Genomic DNA, 23,941 nt, shown 5'->3' on the forward strand with positions numbered 1-23,941 from the left:
AGAAAAGGGAGGTCATTTCATCAGAGAAGCAAAAACCCTTGCTCTGACAGGATGTTTGTTTCAGCACAACGCTGAATTCCTCCCAGTTATTTTTACAATTTACCATTTTGCATTACTATTAATCAAAATAGAATTCCCACACAAATTTCTTCCTAATACAACTATTTCCATTAAGTATATTGCAAATTTCAACATATTGCAAACTCATTCAATGCAATTATCTATTATCATGATTCATCTTTGTCTGAATTTAATAGTGCACATCCAATTTAAGATCCCCACTATGCTCTGGACCTTATTTAACTATTTCCACCAATATATATTTTTTATATAGCAGCCAATAAAACAGAAGTAAGATCAATTTCCTTTCTGTTTACCATAAGCACAATTTGCATGCTGCTATTATTTCTATGAAGTATATGTTTTACTACAATCAGGTTGTGGGTTGTTGCTTTTTATGTGCAGAATTAATAGTGCCCTGGTAATGGCCAGGCAGCTTCAAAAGGCTGCTTAGTTTCGTTCTCTGGGTGCATTGTGCCACAATCGTGTATTCTAAGAATGTCTCCAGACTGCCACGGTTTTGTGGCAGGGGTTCAAGCAATTCTATCAGAACTTAAAGGTTTGTACGTTGAACATGGATCAAAGGGCTCTGTTGCCCTAGCACAACATATCCAATTTCTTTTTAAAAAACCAAAAACCAGACTTCTTGCAAGTTGGAAAGTGATGGGGGTGCACTGAAAAGTGTGGGATAAACGAATGATTGACTGTGAAGACATTTTAAGCATCCAATAAGCAAATAAGGATAAATGCAGGGCAATGCCCATTGCCTTGTAACTGCCCCACAACCAAATCAGGTAAAATGCTCAATAAAGACAGGATATAATGCAACCTCCAGGCAACTTTTGTGCAAGCAAATCAGGATGAAAGATCAATAAACAGGTCATCTGGAAGGGCAGTAATGGGAAATTCACTCTCCAGGAATGGAGATCCTTATGTAGCCAAAGAGAATGCCATTAATGCGCAAGCAAATGTGGGGTATCAGCAGACTTGAAGGGATTACAAAGTTTGCAAAAGCTCCAACACTCTTTAGGAAAAAGAAGAGCCTAATGGGGGGGGGGGGAAATAGCCGAATGAGAAGTGGATACGTTCAGTGGGTATAGAATGCTGGCTGCATGTTGAAGGGTGAAGAGAGAGCAGACAGAGGAGGGAAAATGCAATGGCGTATTCTGGAAGACTGTGTGGCTGACTGACTGGAAAGCAGTGCATTCCACATAACAATTTTTCCTTGCAGATCCCACTTGTGAACTGTTAAATAAAGAGCTTTGATTCAGAGGGGAGTCACAGCCAGTTTGTGGAATTGAAGAGCTCTCAATGTGACAACCAGGAAAGTGGAGGGGCTTTTACAGAAGTCTACATTCTAAAACTTGCCTTGCCATTCCATTCTGGGTGTTCAGGAAGTGGAGCGTGCACACACACACACACATTCTTCAGCCTTAAGGAAAGCTGTTGTTCTGTGTGGAGTGCTGACTTATCTCCTCTACTGTTGAAGGTTTTACATTTCATTAAAGCTTATGCCAGGATAAACTTGTTAATCTGTAAGGTGCCACAAGATTCTTTGTAGTATCTGCAAACTACTAGCACAGCTAGTCCTGTGGAAATTGGTTTCCATGGCCCTTGAAGCCCAGAGGAACATTTTGTGCTGCCAAAAGAGAAACAAGCCATCCATTATTGCACCTCCTACTTCTGAAGATACACAAGTGCAATGGATGTGGATGTATTATTAGAAGAAATTCCACTGGAGTGCCCCATAGGTATCCAGTGCAAGGCGTGCTGTAGGCATCTTGACTTTCAGTTAGAAATAGATCATAGAAGGGACCCCAAGGCTCATCTAGTCCAACCCCCTGCAATTCAGGAATCTCAGCTAAAGCATCAATGACAGGTGGCCATCCAACCTCTGCTTAAAAACCTCCAAGGAGGGAGAGTGAACCACCTCTCGTGGTGAACAGCTCTTACTGTCAGAAAGTTTTTCTGAATGTTTTGTTTCCTTTCTTGTAACTTGAAGCCATTGTCTCAAGTCCTACCCTCAAGAGCAGGAGAAAACAAGCAAGCTCCCTCTTCCATGTGACAGCTCTTGAGATATTAGAAGATGGCTATCATATCTCCTCTCCCTCTCCTCTTTTCCAGGCTAAACATATCCTGCTCCTTCAACTGTTCCTCATAAGGCTTTGTTTCCAGACCCTTGATCATCTTGGTTGCCCTCCTCTGCACACATTATGATGATGATGAAGAGTTTAGATTCGATATCCTGCTTTATCACCACCCTAAGGAGTCTCAAAGCGGCTAACATTCTCCTTTCTCTTCCTCCCCCACAACAAACACTCTGTAAGGTGAGTGAGGCTGAGAGATTTCAAAGAAGTGTGACTAGCCCAAGGTCACCCAGCAGCTGCATGTGGAGGAGCAGGGACGCTAACCCGGTTCACCAGATTATGAGACTACCGCTCTTAACCACTACACCACACTGATGTTATTATGATGCCTAGAAGGGATCATTGCAAGCACAATAGATAGACAGTATTAACTCTGATGCCAAGGGATAACTTTTCAGTTGTCTTTCACAGTGATCAGAAATTGCCCTTTCTCCGAAACTGGCCCTGTTAAACATTTTTCCAAAACAACAATGGGTTTGTTATTTAACAATGGTCACCAAGATGGTGACTGTCACAATTTCCATAGTTGCACTGTGTACTTTAAAATACATACTTTAAACTTCTGGGATAGCTTAGTTGGTAGAGCATAAAACTCTTAAGCTCAGGGTTGTGGATTTGAGCCCCACATTGGACAAAAGATTCCTGCATTCCAGGGGGTTGGAGTAGATTTTCCTTGGAATCTCTTCCAACTCTACAATTCCAAGGTTCTATGATTTTGTCTGCACTGTATCTTCCAACATCCCCTGAGCTGTAGTGTTTTGTGAGAGGGAGAAAAACTTTTCCTCATCCATTTTCTCCACACAATGCAGAGTTCTGTACTCATCTATAACGTATTCTCTTGCTGACTCTTCCTGTAAATTAAAAAGCTCAAAATGTACCCTTTCCTCATAAAGGAGCTGCTCCATCCGCCTGGTCCTTTTAGTTTCCATTTCCTGAACATTTTCCAGCTCTATAACAGCCTTTTTGAGGTGAAGCGACCAAACTGTACACAATATTCCAAGTGCAGTCACACCATTAGATTGTATAATGGCAGTATGACATTGGCAGTTATATTTTCAATTGCCTTCCTGATTGTAGAATTTGCCTTTTCACAGGTGCTGCACAGTGGATCTTCATCTTCATCAAGCTATTCACTGTGGCTCCAGGGTTTCATTCCTGGCCAGTCGCCCCATGAAATTAAGATTTCACCAAGGTTAAGTGGGGTATTTTATTCACAGATGCTCTTTGGCCTGCTTCCAGCTTACTGCTCTGCTTTAGAAACTCGGATATAAAACCAACTTCTTTGTGACCTGAGGTAATTCATGAGAAAGAAACAGACAGTGAAAGAAGAAAACCCAAGACAAAATTATCTCTTACAATAGTTTTTTTAAAAAAATCTGGTTTTAAATACCTAACAATTGTGGTGAAGCAGAAGTTGAGAATATGTACAATTACCATTGCACACCAAAAGACATGAATCCCTTTCACAGGAGCTATTTCAGAACAAGCAGCAGCAGACGTTTACAGAGAACATTTCTCAAAATTAAAAAAAAAGGGAAGGAGAACAACTGCATAGGTGAACCCAGCCATTTCAGACCAAGATGCAACTGTTTGAAATGGCTAAAACAGGCCACCCTAAGGGTATGATTTAGGCATGGGAGATATGGCCCCAAGTTCCAAATCCCACTTAGTCATTACATAGAATCATAGAGTTGGAAGGGACCCTGAGGATCATCTAGGGTTGCCATATTTCAGAAAGTGAAAATCTGAGCACAAAGCTTCCCCCCTCCCCAAAGTTGTTGAGGTTTCTTTTAGTTTTGAGCTATTTTCAAGGAAATTCACCAAAAACTACACGTCCAACATGGGTTCCCATTGTCGATATGCAGAGGGCCAGGAGGCCAGCTGGGAAGCCCCAGCTGTGCCATCTCCTTCCATCGGTCCGTGCTCTGACATAAATCAGTGACCCGGGCTTCAAAGCCAGGGCACGCTATCAGCAGAGAAAACTGTGCACACAAAATAGGCGTGAGGCTTGTGGAAGCATACTACAACTACAGATTTATTAATCATAAATCAGGACAAAGAAACATGTGGTCTGTCTCTTGTGTCGTCTCAGAGAGAATGGGAAAAAACAAAAGCTGTACACAACGGAAGTTCCCAGCATACTGTGCTGGAATGTAAACAGACATGTGACACGCAACAATTCCACATGTCTGTTCCTTAAGGTGGAATAGAAATCTCAACACCCATATGTCCAGAGTTCCCCCAGGACTCTGGTTTCCACTGCCGGATCCCGGCTGTGTCCAGGAAATTCTGGACGTATGGCAGCCCTAAATATGCAGCTGTCCCATATGGAGATCGAACCTGCAACCTTGGTGTTATCAGCACCATGCTCTAACTAACTGAGATATCCAGTATAAAAGCACTAATCTCAGCCTAAAAAGGTCACACGACTGGAATGAGTATAAATTAGACAACTGCAGCAAAATGTCGCAGGGTATTTCTGTTGAGAGTTCCTTCCAGCCAACTGTGCCCTTCTCCCGAGCACTCCATTCCACCACCCCTCTTTTCCAGCATCCCCAATGATACTCAATGATACCCCAATGATACTACTGAGCATGCTCACTGTCAGTTACTTAAGGTGTCTTTTTATGGTTCTGCACACCCTGGAGTTCTCACCAGCTTGCTGATATCCCCCTCTTGTTTCTATCGCCCTACATATTTATCAGCACTCACCACCTGAGTTCAATATCAGAGAAGAAGAAGAAGAAGAAGAAGAAGAAGAAGAAGAAGAGGAGGAGGAGGAGGAGGAGGAGGAGGAGTAGTAGTTTGGATTTGATATCCAGCTTTATCACTACCCGAAGGAGTCTCAAAGTGGCTAACATTCTCCTTTCCCTTCCTCCCCCACAACAAACACCCAGTGGGGCTGAGCGACTTCAGAGAAGTGTGAGTAGCCCAAGGTCACCCAGCAGCTCCATGTGGAGGAGCGGGGACACCAACCCCGTTCCCCAGATTACGAGTCTACCGCTCTTAACCACTACACCACACTGGCTTTCTGGTAACCTTGCCTTATTGCCTCTTGCAAGAGAAAAGCCATGCGAGTGTGAAGTGTAGATGGGTTCCCATGAGGCAGGACACAGTGATAACAGCAAGAACCTTTATTGAACTAACAAAACTGGGCGACAGGGACAAAGCAACTGCTTATATACATTTATGAAGGCCTGGGCCACTCCCACCCCCAACATGATTGGTTGTCTAAGCGTCCAAGCTGCGAATCATGACTCAGAGTTTAAGGGCCAATGGCAGAGGCCTGAATACTGAAATGTTCTGTGACTGGATATCATGTATCGAATCAGAACACGGGGGCTCAGAATCCTTAGTCCAGACTCAAGCTCGGGCAAACACAGACCACTGAATGCATAACAGAGTGTACAAGTAGAAACCAACCTGTTGTATAAAGGTAAAAGTTACATTTGTTGCTCTGCCCACTTTTGACTGTGGCCTCACCCACCCCTAGCATATAGCCCTCAGAATGTTGCTCAGAATACCAGTATACTGGAAGAAGCAAAGATCACCAGTATTGAAGCAATGATTCTGCAACATCAACTTCGTTGGACTGATCATGTAGTTTGGATGCCAGATTATTGTCTTCCAAAGCAACTACTCTATTCTGAACTTAAAAATGGGAAGCATAATGCTGGTGGTCAACAAAAGAGGTTTAAAGACTGTCTCAAGGCAAATCTTTTAAAATGTGGTATAAACAGCAACAATTGGGAAACACTTGCCTGTGAGCGCTCCAATTGGAGAACAGCCTTTACCAAAGGTGTCATGGGCTTTGAAGAAACGCAAACTCAGGACACAAGGGAGAAACGTGCTAGGAGGAAGGCACGCTTGGCAAATCCACACCGTGATCAACTCCCACTCAGAAACCAATGTTCCCACTGTGGAAGGACGTGTGGATCCAGAACTGGCCTCCACAGTCACTTACGGACTCATTGTTAAAACCGTGTTTATGGAAGACAATCTTACTTGGCTACGAGTGATCACCAAAGAAGAAAAAGAAGAAGCTCAGAAGGAAATGTGGTGCTTGACCAGATCCCAATCCAACTGTACTGTGAGATGCATCACTGGACCATGTTCTGTGCCCTTTGTGAAACTAAATCCTAGCTGTGGTCATGCTAGAGGTAGGGTGTGTGTGTATTCCTGTCCATGTAAACAAATAAATCCTGAGCTTAAATTTGCCTCATTGTAGCATGTAAGAATATAGAGTACAGCCTGCTGGATCAGGCCCATGGCCCATCTAGTCTAGCTTCCTGTTCCCACAGGGACCAACCAGATGCCCGTGGAAAACCAGCAAGCAGGATTCAAGCACAGAAACACTCTCCCCTCTTGTGGTTTCCAGCAATTGGTATTCAGAAGCACTGCTGCCTCCAACTTTGGAGGCAGAGCATAGCCCTCATGGGTAGTAGTCATCAATAGCCCTCTCCTCCATGAATTTGTCTGAGCCTGTGAGATGCTTGCCTTTGATTCCCCTATGCTTCTTTTCCTCATTCAGGCAAAGGAAATGTTAAAATGCTGCCTAATCAGAGCATGTCTGCCTTCCCACTCTTTGGCTTTTGTGCATGCTGCACAATCAGAAATTAAACCCTACAGCTACCTTGTAGATTTCTCTCCTGTGTGAATTACATGGATTAAATCCCTAAATGATCTGTGAGCTATCGCTTTCCCAGCCTGGCACCTTTGTCTCTGAGCATGATGTCTGACCTTTTCTAAATCATGTGCAAAAAAATGAGACTGAATGACAGCAAATGCACGGTAGATCCTGGAGAAAATGCTTCCTTTAACAAGCTAATGTTGGATGCTCAGGGACTAGAGAAGAAAAGAAACCTCTGTAAGCCGTCTGACATAAATTGAATTTCAGCTTCAAAACTCAATCCCACACACATATTTTGGCTGTGTTCACTCAGAAGAAGAGGGAAGGGCAGAGATGGTGGCAAGCGCTTTGTGGGCAGGTGGACAAAAATAGCACCAATTAACCATCCAGGATGAATTCTGGGGATACAAAGTTGTTACTCATTCATTATAGCCATAACAAAGGCTGTTATAAAGGTCTTTTTGCTCTCTAGATTTTTTTCTTGGGAAAGTTGAGATGAACATGAAAAGAGGGCCATTTTCTGACTAAAGTAAGGGGTTAAAGGTCTCTGAACATTTTGAGTTCTCTTCTGGGGAAGAAAAATGGAACAGATGTTTACAGATATGTTCACACCATTGAGAAATCAAGAGAAGAGCATTGAGACTGTTTTGAACATTGGAGAGAGCTGCTGTCCTACTATCAGGAATAAGTACAGATTCTTGGGTAAAAATGGACACATTGCAGAAATAAAAAAATTCTCACTTGGCCCTTACATCATCATCATCATCATCATCATCATCATCATTATTTGAAGTTCATATCCAGCAACATGTTTCATTTACAGATTGCTCTTCCTGGATAGTGTAGACTATGCAGAGCATAGTCTTTGAAGCTATGATTTAAGATCTGACATTTTTGCAAAAGAAAACTGTTAGCCCAGGGGCCCCTTTGACTAAAAACATTTAAATTGGAAACTTAAGTCACTCATTTTCTCAGTTCACCCTTGACCACGTGATCAGAGCCTTCTTGCTTCTCCTTTATCAGAATAATAATCAAGCAGATCAGGCAGAGTCTGTAATGGTGATTAAATTTTGCAGCAGCATCTAGGAACAGTCATGCTACAAATACTTCCTCCAGGGCTCCTATGTGAATTCATTCCTCCTCAAAACTTCCCTCAGAATTATATATTATATTACAATGAAGAGAACCCCATGAAGAAAACAGCTTCTGCAGGAGCTTCCCCACATTCCTATACCATACTGATGTGTGCATGAAAATTCCCATGCAGTAAAGGAAGAGCGCTGTTGACTGATGCATCACCATGTATATATTAGATCAGGCTTCCTCAACCTCGGCCCTCCAAATGTTTTGAGACTACAATTCCCATCGTCCCTGACCACTGGTCCTGCTAGCTAGGGATCATGGGAGTTGCAAGCCAAAAACATCTGGAGGGCCGAGGTTGAGGAAGCCTGTATTAGATCAAGAAGAAAATCCAAAGGGCAACCATTAAACTTGCAACACACTTTAATTAACACTTTTAAAAAAAAAGACAACTCAGCATTTGCTCCCTCCTGATAGAGCCTGCTACATATGAAGAACTGAATGCCTGAAACGTACTCATACATAACATGGAAATGTAGGAATCTGCCTTATACTGTACTGAGAAATACCACTGGTCCACCTAGCTCAGTATTGTCTGCACTACTGACAGCAGTTACCTAGGACTTCAGACAGTAATTTCTTCCAGCTCTACTCTGGACATACCAGGTAGAGCATTCTCATACAAATGATGTGTTCTATCACTGAGCCACAGCCCTTCCCCTTGTGGCAGCTGCTCCAAGCAGTCTCTGCAGGAGTTTGGCTCATGGATTGGCCCATACCAAGGGGTGTATTGTCTCCATGCTGTCACACAAAACAGGCTGTGGAGAAAACTGTTGGAGAGACAGGTTTGGAAGACCTCTTACTCTCTTGTAGCAGAGCTAAGCTCAAAGGCAATTGCTCCAAGCATGTTAAATCTTGATTAGGTTTGCATATGCCTTCTTCCAACTCTAAACAAACATTCCCCACAAAAATACTTATGCTACAATAAATCAAAGATACTTAGCTTTGCAAGTAAGTGAATGTTTTACTCACAGAGTTTTTAGATGTTGCAGTAAACAAGGATCTATCATGGCAGTAAAACAAATAAAGGTTCTGTACGACTTAAAAAGAAAAGCACTTTGTTTCATTGCAAAGTAACTGAATATTACAACAAAAACTACCCAATGGAAGCTAATCTGCAGTGGTCAGTGACAGCCTATGAATGGCCTGCCACATGCAGCAGCCATCACAAGCATGCAAAGTCAAATGGATTGAGCATAAACTTGTGTCTGCCTCTGTGATCACCCCAGATGAACTCTGGGGTCCTAGTTGGGCCTACAGCAGTGTCCCCCAATTCAAAGGTATTTTCACAGCACAATGCTGCTCTGGCTATATCTACTGCGGTTGTCATGGTTTTCAGTCCTGCTTCATAGTAGGGCTACTCTATCTGTTTGGCCTTAGTACGTTAACATTAATGCCTACCTTACAAAGTTGATGGAACATCCATGCTCCATAGGCCTTCTACAGAGATTTCCAACAGTAGTGATGTTGTTTTCATCTCCTTCATGTAGGTCACACAATGTGCATCACACTACATTTTTCTCTGTTTTGCTTGGAGCTTCCTCCATTATTGCAGCAGCCAGGTGGATAATTAAAAGCATCTGAAAAGAGGAGAGCACAGATTCTACCCCTTTTCCAGACTCTTGAGAGTTTTCTGTTGTCAGAGGGAAGGGTAGCTGGCAATTGTTTATATGCCAGAACAGTGGTGGCCCGCATTGTGAGCCCCCGAGCTGAGTGATGCTCCCCCATGGTTTGTTATTTCATTAAATGCTAGTCTAAGTCTTTTTTAAAATGATAGGAAGCAAATGGCAAAGAACTAGCTGCTCAGCTTTGACTGTAATGGCAACAAAAATTGCATGCTAATTTCCCACGTCAGTCAATAAAAAAATGGGAACACAATGCCAAGAGAAAATGAGCTATCAACTGAAACACTGGGATTAAACATCGTCTGCAACAGATATTTGGTTTCTAACACCCACGCTTTTAAAAGTTCCAGTTCTGCTTTCCTCTGTACACTGGGGAGATGAGATAAAACAAATGTTAAAGACCAAGTTCATGCTTTGGAGTAAGGCAGTTTAAAATTTTGCAACCTCAGGTATCAAAATCCAGGCTTAGATGATAAATTTGTGGTGGTCCAAAGGACGCTCTGGAATGTGATTTGATTTCAGATAGCTAAATTCAGTTTTAAATGTAGTTTTTGGCATCCATCTGTCTCAAGAGACAATGGTGTGCACCTCCTGGGGTGAGTAAAATGGCTGCGTTAGCAGCATTGAAGCGACTGCCCTGGAGCGCAAGCCTTGGCAGTGTGTATGAAGGTCCTGGGCTGCCCCGATGACAAAACCCCCCCTCTCGGTCTCACTGATATGGTCCAAAGGATAGCAGAGCAATATGTTTGGCACCAGCGTGGCTGCAGGAGTTGCTGGAAAGAAGTGTACAAGGTGCCATCCAACTGTCTTAGGACTCTACTCTGGTTCTGTGTAGGGTTTGCTCCTTAGCCTTGTCTTCTCCAAAAGGTATCCCACAATGCAGATGAGGTTTAAGATAAGAGTTTTCCTTCTCCTAGATGGGCTACCTTCCCACTTTGATGAGCCCCATCTGCCCCTCACTTCCCTCTACAGCACGTGCACAAACCACCTTCTTGATCATTGGATCCATTATTGGTCTCGTCCACTCAGCCTGCTGGTCTTTGTACGCAGGAGAAGCCCCTAACTCATGGAGGGTTTGAGACCCTCACGTGGTTTAGCTGGCCAGTCAAAGCTGTTTCCTGGGCTGCGGCTGCTTTCACACTCTGACAGCTTTGAGGAGTCACAGGTGAGAGCTGAGTGAAGGGTGGGGACCAAAGGTGAACAAACTACCCCAGAAGGAGCATCACATGTTCCCCATGCACCCCAAAATGTAGTTTATTTACATTAACATATCTACATGCAATGGGTGGGATTCAACTGGTGAGTTCAGTCAGGGCTCATCCATTTCTTCCTTATGGAGCATTTCTAGGCATGGGTCCAGGTCCAAACAGGGTTTTTTGTTTTTATTTTTCGGTCTTAGTGCTTTACCTGGGAAAACCTATTTTTACTGCTGAATTATAGCAAGCAGCAAGGACTTCTGCTTGTACCATGGATCTTCCCTCCATCCAGTAACAAACATGCTTACAGGTGTAACTAAGTAAAGAAAAATGAGAGATGTAGCTGCACATTACACAAGAAACCCAATGTGCAGTTTGACCCTCCAGCTGAGCTGAGGGAATGGGTGGTCCTGCCCCACCTCTCCCACAGCAGTGGCCAGGTGCAATGGTGTTAATAAGTGAATGAGTTCTATGGGGAGGAGAAAAACTTGTAAGGCTATTCATGCTACACTGCCTGCTTTCATGCCACACATATTTTCATGCTTAGTCAGATTCCCAAAGGAAAGAAGCCACCGGGGTGGAACGAGACAAATCAAAGGATTATTAGGGGTTTGGGACACCCTTAGACTTTGTTAGCAGTGGAGCCAAGTAAATCTAGGGTTGCACACTGTTTGCTTAGCTGTCCCCTGTCTCAGAGAATGAGCAGAAGCTATATCCCAGATATATTAAAAGACTGAAAATTGGCTTGCTTTTTTAAAAAAAGGTTTTTTAAAAAATGTATTTGTTCTGGATTTGTTTGCCATCGTGTTAGAAATCATGCTATGGAGAGCTTACCCTTTAGGGCTTTAAGTAAGCAATTTGCTCTACCAACCCCTTGTGCTGTACTGTATGTTGTTTGATGGCTGAAATAATAAAGTTGAACTATTAGATGGTGGAAGACTGGGGTGGTGGAAGGTGCTATGTCAGTTCAGCTACAGGTGGGACATTCCACTTTTGACCACATATCTATATCTCTCTATATCTATGACTCTAACTATTTGTATCTACAAAACTAGGGTTGCCATATTTCAAGAAGTGAAAATCTGGACACAAATTGTTGAACCAAAGTTGTTGAGCCTCTTTTTAGGAAAGCGCCAAACACACACATCACTTCCACCATTGAAATCCCATTAATGTCAAGGAAAACCTGGATGTCTGGCAACCCTATACAAAACTCAACTGAAACAGAAAATTAGCACTCTAGGGAGAAAGGTTCCAGACCACTCCTTTCCCTGATATGCCAGTTTTCATTAAGGGAGTTTTCAATGTGCAGGATCATTCATAAATGTGATCATCTACCTGCAGTCTGAATTGGTCCAGTCTGTTATACTACCTTTGGATAGCAAAACATGATCATGTTGAATGTGCAGAGCAGGGCTTAATGCACTGTCAAAATGGAGACTTGCATCTGGCCCCAGAGACTATTTCATGCACCTCTGTACTCTGTGAAACCAGCTCAAGGCTCAAGGAATGTTGGTGCCGTTTGCAACAGCTGACCAGTGCAAAGACAGGTCTAGACAGGCTATGTTAGAGATGGAACATTCCATTCCAGGCAAAAGACAGCATTCCTTAGATGAGGAATTGTCTTTCCCCAGGGATATACATAAGCATCAGTCCAGCTTTCTCAATGTGGAATCAATATCGTGGAGACATAGTGATGCCTTGCAGTCAATACTTCTGGCAACATCCTGCTTGGTGATGCAAACACCAGTGGTAATCAGCCAGAGACCGCTGCCATAACTGATGCATGCAGATCACAAAGAAAGACACTCTTTGGGATGTTTGTTTTCTTTAGCTTATGTCCGTGGGAAGGCAGTGTGGGGGTTATTTTTATTTTCTGTTTTATTTTTAGATAGACGATCATCTGTAATGTGTCAGGCAGCGTTTGTACTCCCAGGATATCTGAAAATGCCAAGAATTATGTCTTATTTTTCTCCTTCTAAATCCATTGCCTCTGTGATTTTATTGCTATATTCACAAGGGACTCAGGGCAGAATGAAGGACAGAAATCCTACCATCCATTTTCAGAGACATTTTTATTGTTATTGCTTACTTTGCCTTATCATTTACCTTTGTTTACAATAAGCCCATTTAATAATGGGCTATTTATTGCTTTCAACATTTACTTATTTTAGCACTTTAAGCACCTGTACAATCTACAATGAATGGGGGGAATGGGGGTTCGGCTAGAGGAGTGCAAGCTGCCTTTTTGCCCTGTAAATTAGTGATTCAGATCTGAGAATACAGTGTTAAAATTTACATTATTGCAAGGACTCTTTTCCCACAGCCTTCAGAAATAAATTATAAGGAAACCAATGGCATCACCAGCATGTTTAGCAGAACTGGCACCAAAGATTAGAGGACTGGATCTCCCTGCAATGTCCTTATGCCTGCTGGCTGAAGCCTGCCTTCATTTAAATAAACCCTGTATTCCATACAGAAAGGACTCCATTGAGTAGCAGCTGGCTCCTTTATGTTGGATAGGGATATTGCAAGCTATTTTCTGTTTCACTTCTCATACGCGTCCTACCTGGGTTGGGCAAAATAAAAATGTTTTTGCAGAGAACAAAACTCCAACAGGCCATTATACAAAGACTGAAACAAATATAGCCTAGACTTTCTCTTTTCTGCGCCTCCTCTCCTATCCTGGATGTGGCACTGGGATTCATTAACCAGGCTCTTCATCTATAGACTGTTGCCCAAATTAATTTAGACTCATTTAGGGAGGCTGATTCATACCAGCTCAATAGAATTCAAGCACATTACGCCTATTCTGCACCAGCAACAAATGGCATTGTTATTATGATTTGCAGAGTAACTCTTTCCTGAATCATCAAACTGTTTTCAAACCTTTTTACTGGCCTCCCTACGAAGCTGCCAGCACTTACTTCTCAAATTCCAGCAATAAAATGGAAGCAACGGAGACACCAGGCAATCTTTACCCAGCTGTCTGAACAAAGCACATCAACTTACATTGCAAGGAAGGTCTTTGGTTGCCAGACTGCAGCCACAGAAAGATGGGGCATTTTAAATTATTTTATTTAAAAAAACCTTTCTGTGCTGTCATATCAGATGTATCAGGGTAGTGTACAGTGTTAAAACACAACCATTTAAAAATAGAAATGTTTAAGGTGAAGGTGACTGTTTAATCAAAAATTAAAATTAAACAGCTGCATAGGCTTGTTGCCATGAAAAGGTCTTCAAGGGATCCCTGAACGTCAGAAGCGAGGATGCTTGCCAAATCTCTGCTGGAAGACAGTTCCACAAGCAGAGGACTGGTGAACAGTAAATGCCCAACTTCAGGCTGACTGGGCCTCTGCAATGTGGGAGACAACGAACAGCACTCATCTGGATTTTCTCAGTGATCAAGCTGGGATGGATAAGGGCAGGGCCGTCTTACCCATAGGCACTAGAGGTGCAGGGCACCAGGGCACCAGGCTCTCAAGGATGCCAGGCAGAGAGTCTGGGGCCGAGATTTGGAATCCGGGGATTGGGAAGAGCCAACAGCCACTGCCGAGCAGAGCAGAGCCCGTCGGAGCACCACAGCTCTTCTGCTGTGGGCGAGGAAGGCGCTGAGGCAGCTGACTGGCTCCTCCCTCCTGCGTGCCTGGGATTGGCGGGCCGTCGAGAGGCCTGCCCAGTGCATGCTGCTCACACAAGCCTCGGGCTCGACTGTTGTTGTGCTGGGCTCTGCTTGCCCCCCCCCCCAGGTGCCCGGCCCTGGCCTTGCTCTGCTGCTGCTGCCACCGCCTTGGGTGCTGTTGCTGCTGAGATGGCCCGCCCTAGAAAAAGGTCAACAACTTTGGGGTTCCCTCCCTAAAAAAAACGTTGACAATTCTGGGCAACCTGGGGGCGGGCCACCGGGCGGATCTTTGCACCCCAGCGCCGCATATGCTTAAGACGGCCCTGGATAAGGGCTAAGGTATCCTGGACCCAAGTTGATCAGGGATTTGTCTATTGACAACGGAACCTTGAACCTGGCCTGGCAATCTTCTTTTCCTCCTGCATCAAACCTTCAGCTCCCTCCCTTGTTGTCCAAAGGTCCAGTTGATGCTCTAGCTGGTTTCCTACTTCAGATCTCTAGGTGGAATAGTTTCAACCCTGGAGTGGCAACTGCTAGTCAGTGTAGACAACACTAAGGGCTCATCCTCATCTTTTGCCCCACTGCTTTCCCACTGGAAAACCTGTGGGTTGCTGCTGAATCAGACCAAACTTCAACCAGGTTTAACATAGAATGCCGTTTGTTCTGAATCAGCAGTTTTTCAGGGGAAAGCTGGGGAGCAAACGCAAAACCGCTCAGAGCCAAGCCTAGAAAGCACGTGACAAGCGGGAAACATGCTTCCTAGGCATGGGGCAAGTGGAAGTGTTGACAAGCCCTAAGCTAGATGGATCAGTGGTCTGAAACCTTCTAATGTTCCTTTCCCTTCCGTTGAGCATCTGTCACTCAGAGTTGCCCCCCAACTGCTTTCACAGCTAAGAAAGCAAGTAACCTGTGAGGGCAATTTTGATCAGACAAACAACAGGGAGAGAAATGGATTAGCAGCCTCCCTACATGCTCCTCTTCCAATTTTCCTTTGCAACTGCCACTTCTGCTTTGTATTAAAAAACCAAACAACCACAATCCTGTCAGGTGAATTATACAATAGACCATCATAGGTTCTGATATGGGGATTCCATGACTTGAATTCCTGTACCCGCTTTATTGTACAAAAGGCGGAAGACTCTGATTTAGAATGAAGAGTCTGTTTTGGGGGTGGGGCGTAGGGGGGCAGTTAATTCTTTGCAGTTAATCTGAATCACTAGCATTGTGAAGGGAAGCAATTTAAAGGGGGAGGGGATTGGACTCAAGAGCAATGAGTCAGACTTCTCCCCATGCCCCATGCCTCAAAATGGGCTCTTCTCTCACAAGTGCTTTTTGAAAAATAAAGATAGGTATGCCATTCTGGTTGCTGAATTCCCATGTTACATTGAGGCCAAAATTTTCCCTCCCTCCTTGCTCCCCATGTAAGCTAAAAAGTGAGGATTTTACAGCTAGACTGATAATCTGGCAACACAGAGAGTTTGTGGCAAGCCTGAGCTGTTTTGCCTTTCCCCTGCCAGGTCCTTCCTCCTTTCTTGCCTGCTTTCTTTCCCTCATATCGATTATTTATGTTCCATAGAGGTGCTAGGCAAAATGTATTAATAAGGAGCTCTCATGGCAGGGGGTCAGGTTATCACTGTGGAGCCATACTGTGCCACATTATTATACTTTTTTAAAAAAAAAAACCTGGATGTTGTATTCCCTTATGACTCCTGCTCTATAAACAAACCAACATAGTGGACATAAATCTTTCGCAGGCATGAACAGTAAGGCACACTTGAATGAACACATTCATGCTTCTCTACTGCATTGTTCTAGCAATAGTGATCCTACACCTCAAATTAAAGCAAATGTATTTCTAGGGGAGTTTAAAGCGCAGCAGGCAAGCCCAGTGACATTAAAGGAAAACATTTAGAACACAGCAGCAGCAAAAACACTTTCTGTTGAAACTAAAAGCAGGTCAGTATCACAAGGCAGACTCTTATTTCTCTTTATTACAGTAATATTATCAGCCCGTGTAAATGCCATCCTAGGAAAACAAGAAATGGACCCATAACTTTGGCAATGTTTCTTCTTTAGACCATAACCAAGAGTGACTGAGAGTTCTTCAAAAGAGGCTATGTTGGTCTGAGAGTTTTTCAAATATGCTTTCTGATCTTGATTGGTTTTCTAATGTTCTACTCCTAATGCTTTATCAGCTCTGCTGGAAGGAGACGGTCAGTGGTTTTAACTAAAATGTTATAATTAAGAACAATTTGCATGCCAGACATTAAGGAGTGTCTAAGCTACTTTTGGCTCTGCCAGGAGCATGGCCATTTCTCGGTGTCAGACATAAATTAGATAAGAGAAACCTCTTCAAATGTATCATCACATGTCTGCCATGATGGTAGTAGAGTGGGGAATCTCAGTCTAAAAAAACCTTTTTGTGACAATTAGCCCAGCAAGTATGTACACTTCAAAGGCACAGTCCATCCAGAGTTAAACTGTTTTAACTCTTGTGTAATTCAATGGGAGTGATAAAGCTCATGCCGATGTATTCTCCTTTGAAACCAGTGGATGGATTTGGGGGAAATGAAGTCGGGTGGAATGCTTGTGCTCAGTCCCAGCTACATAACTTTTAAATTTATAATGCTATATAGGAAATTATCTAGGGTTTAAAAAATGTTTCTAAATAATAGATCCCAGTAGGAGTGACTTCAGGAGGGCAGGGCACCCCCTCTGAACCTCCTTTTTTTAAAAAAATCCCTTTGAATAACTCTAGCCTATCGGAGTCCCTGAGAAATGGATCGAAAGTTCCACAGCATTAGAACTATGAAGCCCTTGAACCTGCTCAGGGCTATCTTTAAATTTTGTCTGGCTGCCCCCAAATAGTTGCTTTTGTTTCCTGACTCATCAGGAATATTTGAGGCTATGGAGTAACAGAGCGACGGATGAGAGGGGTGGGGACTTTCGCTCCATTGCTTTTCACTGCCACCGATACATTTGGCACCCTCCAGAATTTGGCACCCGGGTGCACCACACCCTTTGCACCCCTGGGTAAAGATGGCCCTGAACTTGCTGGTTTCTCTTGTGCACTGGTGGTTCTGTTCTGGCTACATAACCATGGGCATGGGAAGACTCAAATCACAATTAGCATTCATAGAGGATGATGCTTTTTAATATCTGTATTGACAACAGACAGAAGGCAGGCTGTTTCTAAACTGCAGTGCAGGGAAAACAGCTTCAATATTGCTCCTCAGGCTGCAATTTATCAGCAGGAAACTAATAACAAATTAATGATTCTAAGAATGGTAGATATTCAGCATTCTTCAAGGATGGATCAACATAAGCTTATTTCGGCAGCAGTTGTTGTTTTTTACATTATAAACCTGCCGTGTGCAACCAACTTTTGTTAGTGATGAGCGTTGCTCGTCTTCAACAATAATGGCATTCACCTGATGGCTGGTGCTGGAGACATATTGCAACGAGTCCCATCTGATGGTGTGATCATTATCTTAAAAAGAATCCCCCCCCCACAACATTGGACAACTATGAAATGCTTTGTCCTAGCACAATCATGCTCTCTGAGACCAGCACATTTGATTGCGTTAGGTCCTTTCCCCATGGCTAAGATCCTCCTGCAATGCTTACTCATAAGTCCCATTTATCACAGGTTCCCAGCAATGTTAATTAAAAGTTTTCCCCTTGTAGATTTGACCCATTTTATTGCTTCCTAATGAGGGAAGCCTACTGATTTCCTCTTGTAATAGCCTTTCTTAATTGCCCCAGTGACAGTTTCTAGTTCAGGCACTGGGTTATTGGTTTCTTCTTTTCTTCCATTAATAAAATGTTTTTTATTTCTCCCTGTGAATGCTGTTTAGAAATCATAATTAGTCCAGAATGCAGCTGTGAAACTGTTGAAAGGCAGGAAGGAAGGAATGCAGAACAAAGAACTTTAATGGTTCCTCTAGTTCCTTTTAGGGCACAATTCAAGGTGCTAGACCTGACCTAGGCAGGAAGAAGAAGAAGAAGAAGAAGAAGAAGAAGAAGAAGAAGAAGAAGAACGGAAGAGTTTGGATTTGATATCCCACTTTATTACTACCCTAAGGAGTCTCAAAGCGGCTAACAATTTCCTTTCCCTTCCTCCCCCACAACAAACACTCTGTGAGGTGAGTGAAGCTGAGAGACTTCAGAGAAGTGTGACTGGCCCAAGGTCACCCAGCAGCTGCATGTGGAGGAGCGGGGAAGCGAACCCGGTTCACCAGATTACAAGTCCACCGCTCTTAACCGCAACACCACGGTGGCCCAGACACTCCCATATGAAATAGGCTGGTTCTTCAGAGCTTCATTGGAGGCCTGGCTTTGGAAGCATCCAACCTGTGAAATGACAGGGCCTTCCTTGTGGTGGTATCTCATCTTTGGGGCTCCTTCTCCACATCTGCCTGTCACTTTCTCTTACAAATTTTCAAAGCCAGTTTAAAATATTATTGATTACTCAGTTATTTGGGGCTTAAACTGCTTCTGTTTTTATTTATCGTGTGAACCACCCTAAGATCTTTGGATGGAGGGTGATGTATAAACTTAATGAATATTTATTATTTAAGCTGACAGTTGAAGCTGAATTGTTTCTAATATACTTGGTGTTTAAATTTATTTAATTGTGTTCTTTATTGTACATTTATATATTTTAAGCTACTTGAGAAATCTTGGTTGGTAGGAAGAATATGAATATTTTAAATGCATATACACATGCTGTAAGGATGTGCTTGTTTAACCAGTGCCCTGGGGGAACTGAGTATGCTCTCCAGACTATTCTCTTCAATATGCCAATTCTGACACAAATAGCCCAATATGAAAAGGTTATCTTGGACGTAGTAGGTATAAAATTGAAACTTACCTGGGAGTAAGCTCCTCTGAATTCAATGAGACTTAATTTTGAATATTCTGGTATAAGATTGTACTGTCTGTAATTTGAACTGTTTTGTACTGTGTTTTATGCATCTTGTCATTGTTTTTTTTAAGCCACTTTGAGTTTTTGTTATACAGAAAAGAGGGGTATAAGTTGTATAAATAAATAAAGCACTGGTTCATGTGGGGGCAGAAAGACTAGCATGAATAGGAGAAGAAATATCTCAGTTTCTAGAGCTGAGGCGCATGGGGGGGGGGACTTCTTTTCTTTTCTTTGAAAGACCAAGATATTAACCACAAGAAAGACATACCTTGTAATTATATTACAAAATATAAAAGAGTTAGAAAGTCAGCCAGGACTTATTATTTTTTAGATTATCCTTCCTTCCTGGAAGTTCTTAATTATTAATTTGCATCACCTCTCAATTGCAACCCATAGTTCCTGCAAGGAACCCATTTTAATTTCCTGCTGGTTGTCTCCTTGACTACCTGACTTCACCGTCTTTTTTTAGGGCCCCTGAGTAATATCCTTTTATGTTATTCAGACAAACAGCTGATAACATGTCCTGATGGCACTTGACACTCCCATCTGTTCTTGGACTAGTTTAAATTAACCTAATGAGCCCGTTGTTGATTCCCAGAGATCCTTCTAACTCCTATAGAAGGTCATATCCTGGTTGCCAGATGGCACGTTTTAAGTTATGAAAATTGATTCTTGAAGAGAAAGGAACAGACCTTATATGGTATGGCCAGTAGAGGCTGGTCCATGAGGGTGAATGGGGCACTGCCTCACTAACTTTACCTGCCCTCAGCCCTCACCTGTCTGCCTTCTTGTTGACAACCAGTCCCAGAGGCGGGACTGCCTACAGCTTCCTCCTCCTTGGTCTTGGTGTTGCCCTTGTTGAAACCATCAGGGAAGAGGCTTCCAATGGGCATCAGCCATCTGAAGTAGGCTGCAGCAAAAAGACAAGACGAGAAAGCCAGGGGTGGTCATGTATTGCTTTTATATCCAGGTGTCAGGGCTTGAGCCCACCCTAGTTCTGCTACAAGATACCTCATCCTCAAGACTCTCTCACCTCCAGGCCATGACCATCAGCAGCCCCCTTCTGTGTTCTCCTCAAGGGCTTTGGCCAAACTGGAATGTGCTCTTGAACTGTGATCCTGCTTCTTGTTGACCAGGAAGGAGAAAGCAGAGATGTGTGTGTATGCAGTACCAGATTTATGTACAGTGGTACCTCGGGTTACATACGCTTCAGGTTACATATGCTTCAGGTTACAGACTCGTCTAACCCAGAAATATTACCTCGGGTTAAGAACTTTGCTTTAGGATGAGAAGAGAAATCGTGCTCCGGCGGTGCAGCAGCAGCAGGAGGCCCCATTAGCTAAAGTGGTGCTTCAGGTGATGAACAGTTTTAGGTTAAGAACGGACATCCGGAATGAATTAAGTACTCAACCCGAGTTACCACTGTATAAGTTAAACAAGCTATAGCTTAGGGCCCCACTCTCTTGGGGGCCCCCAAAAAAATTAAAGGGAAAAAACTGGATGTACATTTCCAAAATATAAGATAAAAAACCAAATAAAATAAAACCTACATACAGCAACAATGTTTTGTGTTGCATAGGCTCCTATTGTGAGTAATGGGCCCTGCCTGCTAGCCTGCTCCCTAAAATATCACTGGTTTGCTCATTTCTATATATAGGGTGCCCATAAATTAATAAATTACTATATAGCATATATTCAACACAAAAAACCAGCGACAATTTGTTGTTGACAAAGGACATCTGGACATATAAAGGGTCCCATTACCTTCAGTGGCTTAGGGCCTCATCAAACCTAAATCCGGCCCTGTGTGTATGAGTAGATAAGCTCTGGTTCCTAGAAAGTGGAGATTTACAGTTTGTAGTGAGATGAGTGTCCTTGAAGAAGAGAGATGGCAGCTGTGGATTGATGAGAAACTCCCCACATCTTGCCTGCAGGACTAATGCCCTATAGTTCTGTTGAACAGGTATAAAAGGTCTCCCCTGGGGTTCAGCCTGTGTGTGTGTGTGTGTTAAACCAGCTTTCCATGTTGGTGGTTTATTGTACCTTTCCATACTTGAGTGGGAAGTAAAACTGGGGTTTGATTGATCAAGACTGGCCTCAACCATTGGTTATGTTGAGTACAGGGAATCGACCAGCAATGAATGTTGGGTAGGTATTTCCCTCACAGCATAGTGATGTGTGTATGTGAATCCTCTGGCTTTTGTGTAATTGTAATGTAGCTAATTGCACAAAGGTAAAAAAATCACATTTGTTGCTCAGACTTCTTTTGCCTTTGGTTCTATCCATTTTTGCCTCTGAATATGCTTGGCTATTTTAATAATGCAGTTTCCTGGGGCAGATGTTTAGCTAACCAGCCTATAATTAGCAGGATCGCCCCTAGACCCCCCTTTTTTTTACAATTGCTGGTACATTGGGCACTTTCCAGTACTCAGGTACAGAGGCTGATCTGAGGGACAAATTATATATTTTTGTTGGAAGATCAACAGTTTCACATTTGAGTTCTTTGAGAACTCTCAGGTGGGCACCATCTGGAGCTAGCAATTTGTCAGTTTTTATTTTGGTCTATCAGGCCTGGAACTATATGAAATTCATTTACTTAAATGCCTCACATAAACCCTGGTGGAAATTGCCCTGGATTACATACAGAGGACAATTTCCTTCTTGTTTGGTCTGTATTTGAATTTGACCTCTGTTGGGTTCTTTTCTAGTTTCTTTTGATGCAATGTCTCTGGGGATTTCCTGCAGTTTGTGAGAGATTTTTAAATTAACTGGGGCAAATAAAACCTTTCGGCTCAGCAGAAGAGAAGCTTGTGAAACTATTAAAATTAAATTATTCCTCTCGCATATTTTTTTCCCCTTCTGAAAATATTTTCATGGTGGCCTATCATTGATTGTGCTTCTTTTTTTAAAGATCTCTGACCTCATAGTCAACAATCCTATACAAAATTACCTCAGAATAGGTCTCATTGACCTCATTGGGATTTTGTTCATGAGGAGATGTGGATACAATTGTGTTGCTGTTTCTCTTCTGTGTCCTCTGTTAAAACAGAGGGGCCTATTGGAATAGTTCCTCTTGGAATTGGATTATCAAACACATTTCATTTGACAGAACATACTCAGAGACACCAAGAGGCCAGATGCAGAAAGCCCTTTATTTATCCTAATGGGACTGAAAACAAGTTTAGTAGAGTGGCAAAATATACAAGCAGCTCAACATGCTGGAAAATATGGGAGCTGGCAAAGAAAATTTTTTCATCATTAAAAAATTATAAGAGCACTAACAGAATTATTTATAACTGAGAAAGGCAGCGTGGATGATGGTTTTTTTTTTTTTTTTTTTAAAGTCTCTTGACTGCCCGTGTTTTGTGAGAGGGATTCAAGCAGATACTGGAACTTTAGGTTCGTGTAATTAAAGTGGGTTAAAGTACTCCACTGTCTTGGCAAAACAAATCCTCTTAACGGGAGGAAACAGACATTTTGCAGTTAGGAAAGTGGTGAACAAACACACTGAAAAGTATGGGATGACTGAACAATTAATATGAAGTCATGCAAACACCATGCAAGCAAAGGTGGAAGAAAGCTCATTCTATTATAACCTTGCCACAAGCAAATCAGAATGGATGCTTAATAAAGTCTGGATATAGTCTAAATATAGTCTAACCTCTGCTTAAGCTTTGGGAAACCAAATCAGGATGGATGCTCAATAAGCAGGTCATCTAAAGGTGAGCTGAATCTTCACGACATTCTGTTTTGCTTGGAAAGACAAAATAGTATCAGATACAACATTTTAGCAGCTCCACCATCAGCCACCAAAAATTGATGAAGGAATTGCTAGTGTACTGCCATTTAAGAAGGATTTTGACAAGCTGGGATGTGTGCAGAGGAGGGCAACCAAGATGATCAAGGGTCTGGAAACCAAACCTTATGAGAAACAGTTGAAGGAGCTGGGTATGTTTTGCCTTGAAAAGAGGAGATGTGATAGCCATCTTCAAATATCTCAAGAGCTGTCACATGGAAGAGGGAGCATGCTTGTTTTCACCTGCTCTTGAACAGCAGTCTCCAAACTTTGGGCTAAGGGAACCTAACAGCAAAAATTGACATTTATTATGTGCTAGACACATCTAGGGATGGAAGAGGAATTCAATTCTATTTTCATTTAAAGACAACCCTACCTAACGGAAACTCAGCCATCCTTTGGAATTTGCACTTCTTCAAATTTTGCAATGCAGTTCTCCAGACAAATATCAAGTACAAAAGTGCATATACAGTACATACATACATACATACACACACACATATAAACAAAATGTGCATAAAATGCATATATTAGTAAAAAAATTTACAAAAGTGCATTATATTATGGGAAATTGCTTTCCAAAAATGTGTACATTAGGAAAAATTGCATTGAAAAATGTGTGTATTTGGAGAAAATTGCACTAAGATGCTGATGAAGTTTCACTTTTTAAAACAAAATTTGAGAACTAAACTTAAGAATGGAAAAATAAGTATCTGAGAGAAAACAAAATTGACAGATGTATTCCTCTCTCATCACATCCCAGCAGGTAGGCTACCTTCTTCAATCATTGATGCTGTA

The sequence above is a fragment of the Podarcis gaigeae genome, assembly GCF_964106915.1.
Source record: "Podarcis gaigeae genome assembly, chromosome: 1".
Classification (NCBI taxonomy): domain Eukaryota; kingdom Metazoa; phylum Chordata; class Lepidosauria; order Squamata; family Lacertidae; genus Podarcis; species Podarcis gaigeae.